An 8,076-nucleotide genomic window follows, 5' to 3' on the forward strand; every position below is an offset into this window, starting at 1 on the left:
ATAATTACCGCCCAGTCAGTCTGACATCAATACCAGGGAAGATTCTGGAGCAGATCATTAAGCAAACAGTCTGTGAGCACCTAGAAAGGAATGCTGTGATCACCAATAGTCAGCATGGATTTCTGAAAAATAAGTCATGTCAGACTAACCTGATCTCGTTTTTTGACAGAATTACAAGCCTGGTAGATGAAGGGAACGCAGTGGATGTAGCCTACCTTGATTTCACCAAGGCATTTGACAAGGTGCCCCATGATATTCTTGTAAAGAAGCTGGTAAAATGCGGTCTTGACTTTGCTACCACTCAGTGGATTTGTAACTGGCTGACTGACCGAACCCAAAGGGTGCTCATCAATGGTTCCTCTTCATCCTGGAGAAGAGTGACTAGTGGGGTGCCACAGGGTTCTGTCTTGGGCCCGGTCTTATTCAACATCTTTATCAATGACTTGGATGATGGACTCAAGGACATCCTGATCAAATTTGCAGATGACACCAAACTGGGAGGGGTAGCTAACACCCCAGAGGACAGGATCACACTTCAAAACGACCTTGACAGATTGGAGAACTGGGCCAAAACAAACAAGATGAATTTTAACAGGGAGAAATGTAAAGTATTGCACTTGGGCAAAAAAAATGAGAGGCACAAATACAAGATGGGTGACACCTGGCTTGAGAGCAGTACATGTGAAAAGGATCTAGGAGTCTTGGTTGACCACAAACTTGACATGAGCCAACAGTGTGACGCGGCAGCTAAAAAAGCCAATGCAATTCTGGGCTGCATCAATAGGAGTATAGCATCTAGATCAAGGGAAGTAATAGTGCCACTGTATTCTGCTCTGGTCAGACCTCACCTGGAGTACTGTGTCCAGTTCTGGGCGCCACAGTTCAAGAAGGACACTGACAAACTGGAACGTGTCCAGAGGAGGGCAACCAAAATGGTCAAAGGCCTGGAAACGATGCCTTATGAGGAACGGCTAAGGGAGCTGGGCATGTTTAGCCTGGAGAAAAGGAGGTTAAGGGGTGATATGATAGCCTTGTTCAAATATATAAAAGGATGTCACATAGAGGAGGGAGAAATGTTGTTTTCTGCTGCTCCAGAGAAGCGGACACGGAGCAATGGATCCAAACTGCAGGAAAGAAGATTCCACCTAAACATTAGGAAGAACTTCCTGACAGTAAGAGCTGTTCGACAGTGGAATTTGCTGCCAAGGCGTGTGGTGGAGTCTCCTTCTTTGGAGGTCTTTAAGCAGAGGCTTGACAACCATATGTCAGGAGTGCTCTGATGGTGTTTCCTGCTTGGCAGGGGGTTGGACTCGATGGCCCTTGTGGTCTCTTCCAACTCTATGATTCTATGATTCTATGAAAGGGAAAATGCAACAAAAAAGAGGATGAGAGAGAGGGGACACAGATTTGTATAATATTTGCATATGCAAACTTATAGATACAGGTGCACATTTAGAGAAAATTAGTATAATTTAAATTGAAATATAATACATCTAACTAAGGTAGAGAAGACTTTGACCAGGTGACTGTATGCCTGTTCAGTTTGCTCTCCCAGTGCTAACTGTTGACAGGCAACTTAAAGTCTCCTGTCCTTCCTTCTTAGGGCTATCTTTAAACTGGGCTTAAGCTGGATAAATAGATACCTAAGTATCCCCTGACAGCCCTTTAGATAAAAGACAGACCTCTGTAAAGTAGGACACATGGCAAAACAAGGATAAGACTATCAGTGGCTATCAGTGATGTATGGGGTTCTGGGGTAGTTTGTCCACACTCTGGGAACAGCTTCAACTGGCCAACTAAACCAGGTGAGGGGTCTCAAACCCTTTGTGAGTTAGGGACTGCTTTTGCATGTGAAGACAGGCTCCAGCAGATTGAGTGGACAAGACCAATAGTGGATCCAATGGTCAAGAAGGCAGTTTCTGCATGTGCCATAAAGGGAAGTGAGGGGCAGATGGGGCTTGTCAACCTGGGAAGGTAGCCCTTCTAGGAGAAGGAAAACTCTGATCCTAACCCTCTGCTGCCTCCTTGTGGGATATCTTCAGGAGAAGAAAAGTCAAAGGAGTAAACTCTACACCATGGGTAGGCAAACTAAGGCCTGGGGGCCGGTTCGGGACCAATGGCATTCTAAATCCGGCCCGCAGATGGTCCGGGAATCAGCATGTTTTTACCTGAGTAGAATTTGTTCTTCTATTTAAAATGCATCTCTGGGTTATTTGTGGGTCCTGTCTGGTGTTTCTACATGAGTAGAATGTGTGCTTTTATTTAAAATGCATCTCTGGGTTATTTGTCAGGCATAGGAATTCATTCTCTCCCCCCCAAATATAGTCCAGCCCCCCACAAGGTCTGAGGGACAGTGGACCGACCCCCTGCTGAAAAAGTTTGCTGACCCCTGACACAAATACAGAGCAGAGTCCCTAAGACGGATGGCGTCTTGTCTGCCTCCTTCTGGCAAATCCTTCAGCCAAGGTAGTACCAAAAGCATTGCTCTGCTTTCCTTTGAAGCACATCAGCAAGGCTGAGAGGAGGGTCTTGTTGTTTGGGCAGCACAGGATCTCTATACACACTGCCCAGACTTGTACCCCAGAGAGTTCACTTTGGTGCTGCTAATACAGCAAAAACAACACGGGAGGCAGCACTTCTGAGCAACTGGTCTCTGCAGTCACAACGCTGTGACTCTCCAGCAGTTTGACTTCAACCCCAGAAGCGCAACTCCATTGTTTTCCCGAGACAGTTGGAGGCCAACATGGCTACTAGCCATGATGACTATTCTCTACCTCAATTGTGAGAGGTAGTATGCCTCTGTATACCAGTTGCTGGAAACCACAGGCAGGGAGTGGTGCTGTTGCAGCACTCATTCTGCTTGCACTCAGGTTCTGCTTGTGGGCTTCCTATGGGCTTATGGTTGGACACCATGAAAACAGGATGCTGGACTAGATGGGCCACTGGCCTGATCCAGCAGGGTTCTTCCTACTGTTCTTCCCAAGGTAGTTCTGAACCTTCTGAAATGGTTAGTAACTAAAATAATCTGATACCAGCATTTTTGCTGGTCCTTTGTAAGAATTAATATCTATTAAAGGGCACAGAGAAGCTCTGGATCTGGCTCATTTTCAAAGAAAGTCAGCTGCAGACAATGAAATAGGGCTGCCAACTGGCCAAAAAGCAACTGCCCTTGTCTGTGCTTTTAACAGAAGTTTGGTATGCAGGAAAAAGCTTTTTGTGGAGATAAGCATTATCACCTGCTAATGTCTGCACATCAAAGCTGCCTTTAAAAAAAGGCACAATCCTACATTAAGCCCTTAGTTCCTCACTGGAAGTGGAGTGACTAACAAGCACACTTTTACTTGGAAGTCTCTTTTGAGTTCAGTGGGGACTTCCCTAGAAAATGTGTGCTGGACTACATTCTGTGAAGAATACACATAACACCATCAATTCTATTTGAAACCAAGCTCAATTCATTTCAATGGGACCTATCTCAGTACAATATGGTTATGACTGGGGTGTACCTTTGAAAGAGTAAAAAGGTACTACAGTGGTACCTCTGGTTACGTAATTAATTCGTTCTGGAGGTCCGTTCTTAACCTGAAACTGTTCTTAACCTGAAGCACCACTTTAGCTAATGGGGCCTCCTGCCGCTGCTGTGCCACTGGAGTACAATTTCTGTTCTCATCCTGAAAGGAGGGCCCTGGGATTTGCATATGCTAATTGATATTAAGCCTACCTGCCAGTTTAGTAACAAATATTATAAATTAAGTAGAAAGGCAACTCGCCACCAGTGGAGAAGACTGCTGATCTCTTTGTGCTTGCTCAGTCTGCAGCCTGTTGACTCCCAAAGGCCCTGCTCTCCTTTCTTAATTGTTCTTTTCTCTTTAAATCAGACTTAAAAGTAGAGGACTGTCCATGTTATAGTATAGCACTTGGCCACTCTATCCACATGCAAGTCCAACTGCCTGCTGTGCTGCAATCACACACACATTTCAAGGTGTGCTCAAAGCACATTCACAGCACATTGGGCCTCTTTGATATATAGGTCTGACTAGGTTCTCACTCACAACATAGGCAAGCAGTCCTACTGAGTTCAATAGAACTTATCAGGAGGTGTGCAAGGGTTTGTAACCATGCAAGGGCTTAAAATCAATTGGACACAGCTGAATTTGCCTCATAATCAAAATGCATAGGATAGTGGTGGTGTAAGCGTTATTTTGCTGGTGCACATTCCATAAATGTACTTGGGTTATGCAGTGTTAGCTTGTGAACATCTGGGTATTGTTTGCTGATGTTACATTCCTCTGGGTTTCATATTATGCTGCTATCACTGCTTCCTGCCAATTTAAGGTACAAATAAGGCACAAATGGCAGCATTACTTATCCACTTATGGGATTATCTTCCAAAAGGGAGGACTTGAACACCTTCTTTGTTACAGCATTAAAAGCAAAAGGCATTATCCAGCCACATTAAAATCAGCGGGACTTTTTGTTTAACAGGAATATGGATAGAACCATTGCAGTGCTTTTGCCAGTGCCCAGAGAATATCTCTACTTTCAGGAGAGGTTTGGTGATGTTATCACTACAGATAATTGTGCAGAAAGCAGAATGCCCTCACCGTCTCTAATACTTCGGAGATTGCAACAGTGGAGTTATCTAAACTATTTCTACAGCCCTATCGCTGTAATAGCCAGGTGCTGAAATCACTGCTGTAGATCACATCCAGATGGCTTGGGATATGGAGAGAGTGAAGGATTTAGCAAGTTAGGCTGTGTCTGCAATTTATTTGTTGGGGAAAGTCTATCCAGTACAGCTAAGTTGGGAAAGCTAGCTAGAGCACACACACACACACACACACAATGAAACAAAAGGAAATAACAATTAAAAATGGATACTAGCAATGCCAACTAGCCAGAAAAAGCATCCTGGCCTGCTCCTGTGCAGACTTTGATAGCAACTTGATATGTAGGAAAAGGAAGAAGAAGCATCTTAGAGCACCAAGATATGCATGGTCACCTGCCAATGTCTGCACATTAAGCTGTGGTCAAAATACAGGACAGAAGCTGGTGGCAAAAATAAAAAATGCAACCGTAGTGACAACCAAGACACAAAGACATGACAATGGTTACTGTAAGAATTCCTGATTCTGCTTTTCCATGGTGACCCTTTAGTTTTGCAGGAAGGATTCGTCCAGTGGATAAATTGTTTGGGGCACATATATAGCAAGGATGTGACTTTTTTCAATGTTACTTGTGCATTGTTGCGTAGGTAGAATCTTTCATTCTAAGCCACAGGATCTAACTGGCCCTTCAAGCTTATATTTGTTACTTTCTCTAATTTGAATATCATGTTCAGCAATCAGCACTTTCCTTATATTCTTTGCTCTCAGTGCCTTAAAAGGAAACAAATATGGTGGCGGGTTTCTTGAATGCAGCACAGCAAAGATAGCATGTTGTTTCCAAAAGATCTGGAAGGTATCAGAGCTTGAGAAACTTCAAGCTCCCAGCCCAGTGAGTTTGGCAAGCAAATGGAATCGTTCCATATGGAGAAATACCATGGCAATAGCACCAGGAGAAGAGGTAGGTCTGTTTAGCAACATTGGCAGGGCTGTGTGTGTGTGTGTGTTTACACAATGTGGGAAAAACAAGTCCCCAGTGACAGATGAATGCCAGATACTTTGAGTGTTATATGTGGAAGGAGAGAAAGCAGAAAGGCCAAGCATTGGCAGGAAGGAAGGCATGGCAGAGCCAAGCTAGCAAGCCAAATGGGTTTGGGCACAGATCTCATGAAGAAACTGGCATCTACAGTAAGCCAGGAATCCCAAACTAACAGTTAAAAGAAAAAAGAAGGGAAGGCACCAACAATACTCTCTCCCTCCCCAAAATCCTAGGTAATTTGGGTGGGATTGTGCTCTTGTTCACTTGGAGCAAGGGATGAGTATTGTTTACAGTTGACCCAAGCATAAGATGGCGATTCTTGATCCATCACCAGAAGTCCCCTGTCCATCCAAAAAGATTGTGGAAGTGAACATGAACACATATGCATAATTACAAAATTATGCACCATGGGAAAGATTCTCTGTCGGGTCATAAACCTCATTAAAACCACAGGGTGTAGTTTACCTCCAGGAATTGACCTGGTATGGTGTATTAACACTAGTAAGCATTCAGGATTGTGGTCACATGAGTTCACATATCCGTCACTGCTGTTCAACTAATGAGATTATTGAAGGTAGAAGCTATACTCTCCTCCATCATGGATAGCAGTTGTTGATTAGTGATTTCATGTGCTTAGACTGAAGCAGTGATGCCAAAGTGCAAAATGACCTATGGAAACTTGCAAATATTGTCACTGTGACCCCTTTTGCATGCTTAGCTGGGAGTTAGCAGTACTGAACATAGTGGAACTTACTTCTGAGGAAACATGCATAGGAATATGTTGTATAAGTAACAGTCAAGTCTGCAGTGGGCAATTTACTTGAATTCTAGTATGGGAAAGATTAAGCCCCTTTTGGGGGACAAGAACTTAATTTGCCCATTCTGTAGCTCTAGGGCAAGCTCTAAGGCACCATAGATTATAGGAGTAGATTTATTTACATTTTTAATCAGCAAACAGACATGTAATCATATTCATGTTTACTCAGAAGTAAGTCCCACCAAGTTCAGTAGGACTTACTTCAAGGTAAGGTAGTAGGATTGGGCTATAAATAAGATTTTTATAGATCATAAGTCTGACACACACTATATAATATACAACTTTGTTCAGCAGAAAAATATTATGAAGTCATTGCATTACAGGAATTCACACTTCTTCACATATGTTTGCTGTGCATTTATTAATGCATAGTGTATGGGGTTTTGTTTTGCTTTTTGCACAATCTATCTGATATGTGGTCTTCTCCAGTACAGCAGAGTAGTAATCCCAGAGGATGTATGAAAAATGATGCAACTATTCCTGCGAAGCAAGGAAAAAGCTTTTTAGCTGAGAATAGTAAAGACATTCAGATGGCAAAAGTCAAAGAAAAAGTAAGACAGATTGAATGTTTTCAGCACTGGGATCTTGAATATGTTATTTGGATGTAAGTTCCATTGTTTTCAGCAGGACACACTTTCATGTAGTGTGTTTAGTTCTAGACATTTATTGATACTCTTCCATAGTTTCTTTAGTTTTCCAGTTAGGGAAGACTTCTGTGAGCAACATAACATCACTCTATTACTAATTTAATTGGTTTAAGCCTGCAGAGGCAGTACTGTACTGCAATGTATTGCTGAATTAAAGCCAGAGCACTGTTTTCAATCACCCTCTGAGGACAGAAAGTAAAACTTAATTCCACTGATTTCAGTGTATCTCTTCTGAGTGTGACTTGCTTACGTATCACCCAGTGAGTTTAAGTCAGCTCACACACAAAAACCCCAACACATCAGACCACACACAAAAACCCCAACACATCACTTCAAATGGCTCCAGTGTTATTACTATTACTCTTCCAGGCAACCAGTTTATTGAACACTCATCCTGATTTCCTTGCACAAAGCCGATGCAAAGGTTAGATTATTTTGAATTAGTTTACTGGGAGGTTATGTGGCAATGAGCATTCATCCTGGTTTGCTTGCAGGGTGATTATATGTCTTTTTATTAAGCATTTTATTAAGCAAGGAAATCATCCCACACTTTTCAGGGCATCTCCCCATCACTTTACTAACTGCCAGAAGTTAGTTAGATTTTTCCTTTTATTTTTAAGTAGATTTGTTGTGCTAGGGCAACAGAGCATTTAATATACTTTAAGTGCACAAACCTAAATTTCTGGTATGTGTGTGAATCGCTCCTGGAAAATTCTGACAGCCTGGAGGCACCCTATGCATTCCTAACAATGTTAATCTGAATTAGAACCTAAAGTCACCATTGTGACCAATCACAGTCACTGCCATAGATCCACAGATTGTCAGACAGGTAGCAGCAGTTGCCAATAACTATTAAACAGCCTCGGTTCTGTATACCTGAAGGAGCGTCTCCACCCCCATCATCCAGCCCGGACACTGAGATCCAGCACCGAGGGCCTTCTGGCGGTTCCCTCACTGCGAGAAGTGAGGTTA

The sequence above is a fragment of the Podarcis raffonei genome, chromosome 5, assembly GCF_027172205.1.
Source record: "Podarcis raffonei isolate rPodRaf1 chromosome 5, rPodRaf1.pri, whole genome shotgun sequence".
NCBI lineage: Eukaryota > Metazoa > Chordata > Lepidosauria > Squamata > Lacertidae > Podarcis > Podarcis raffonei.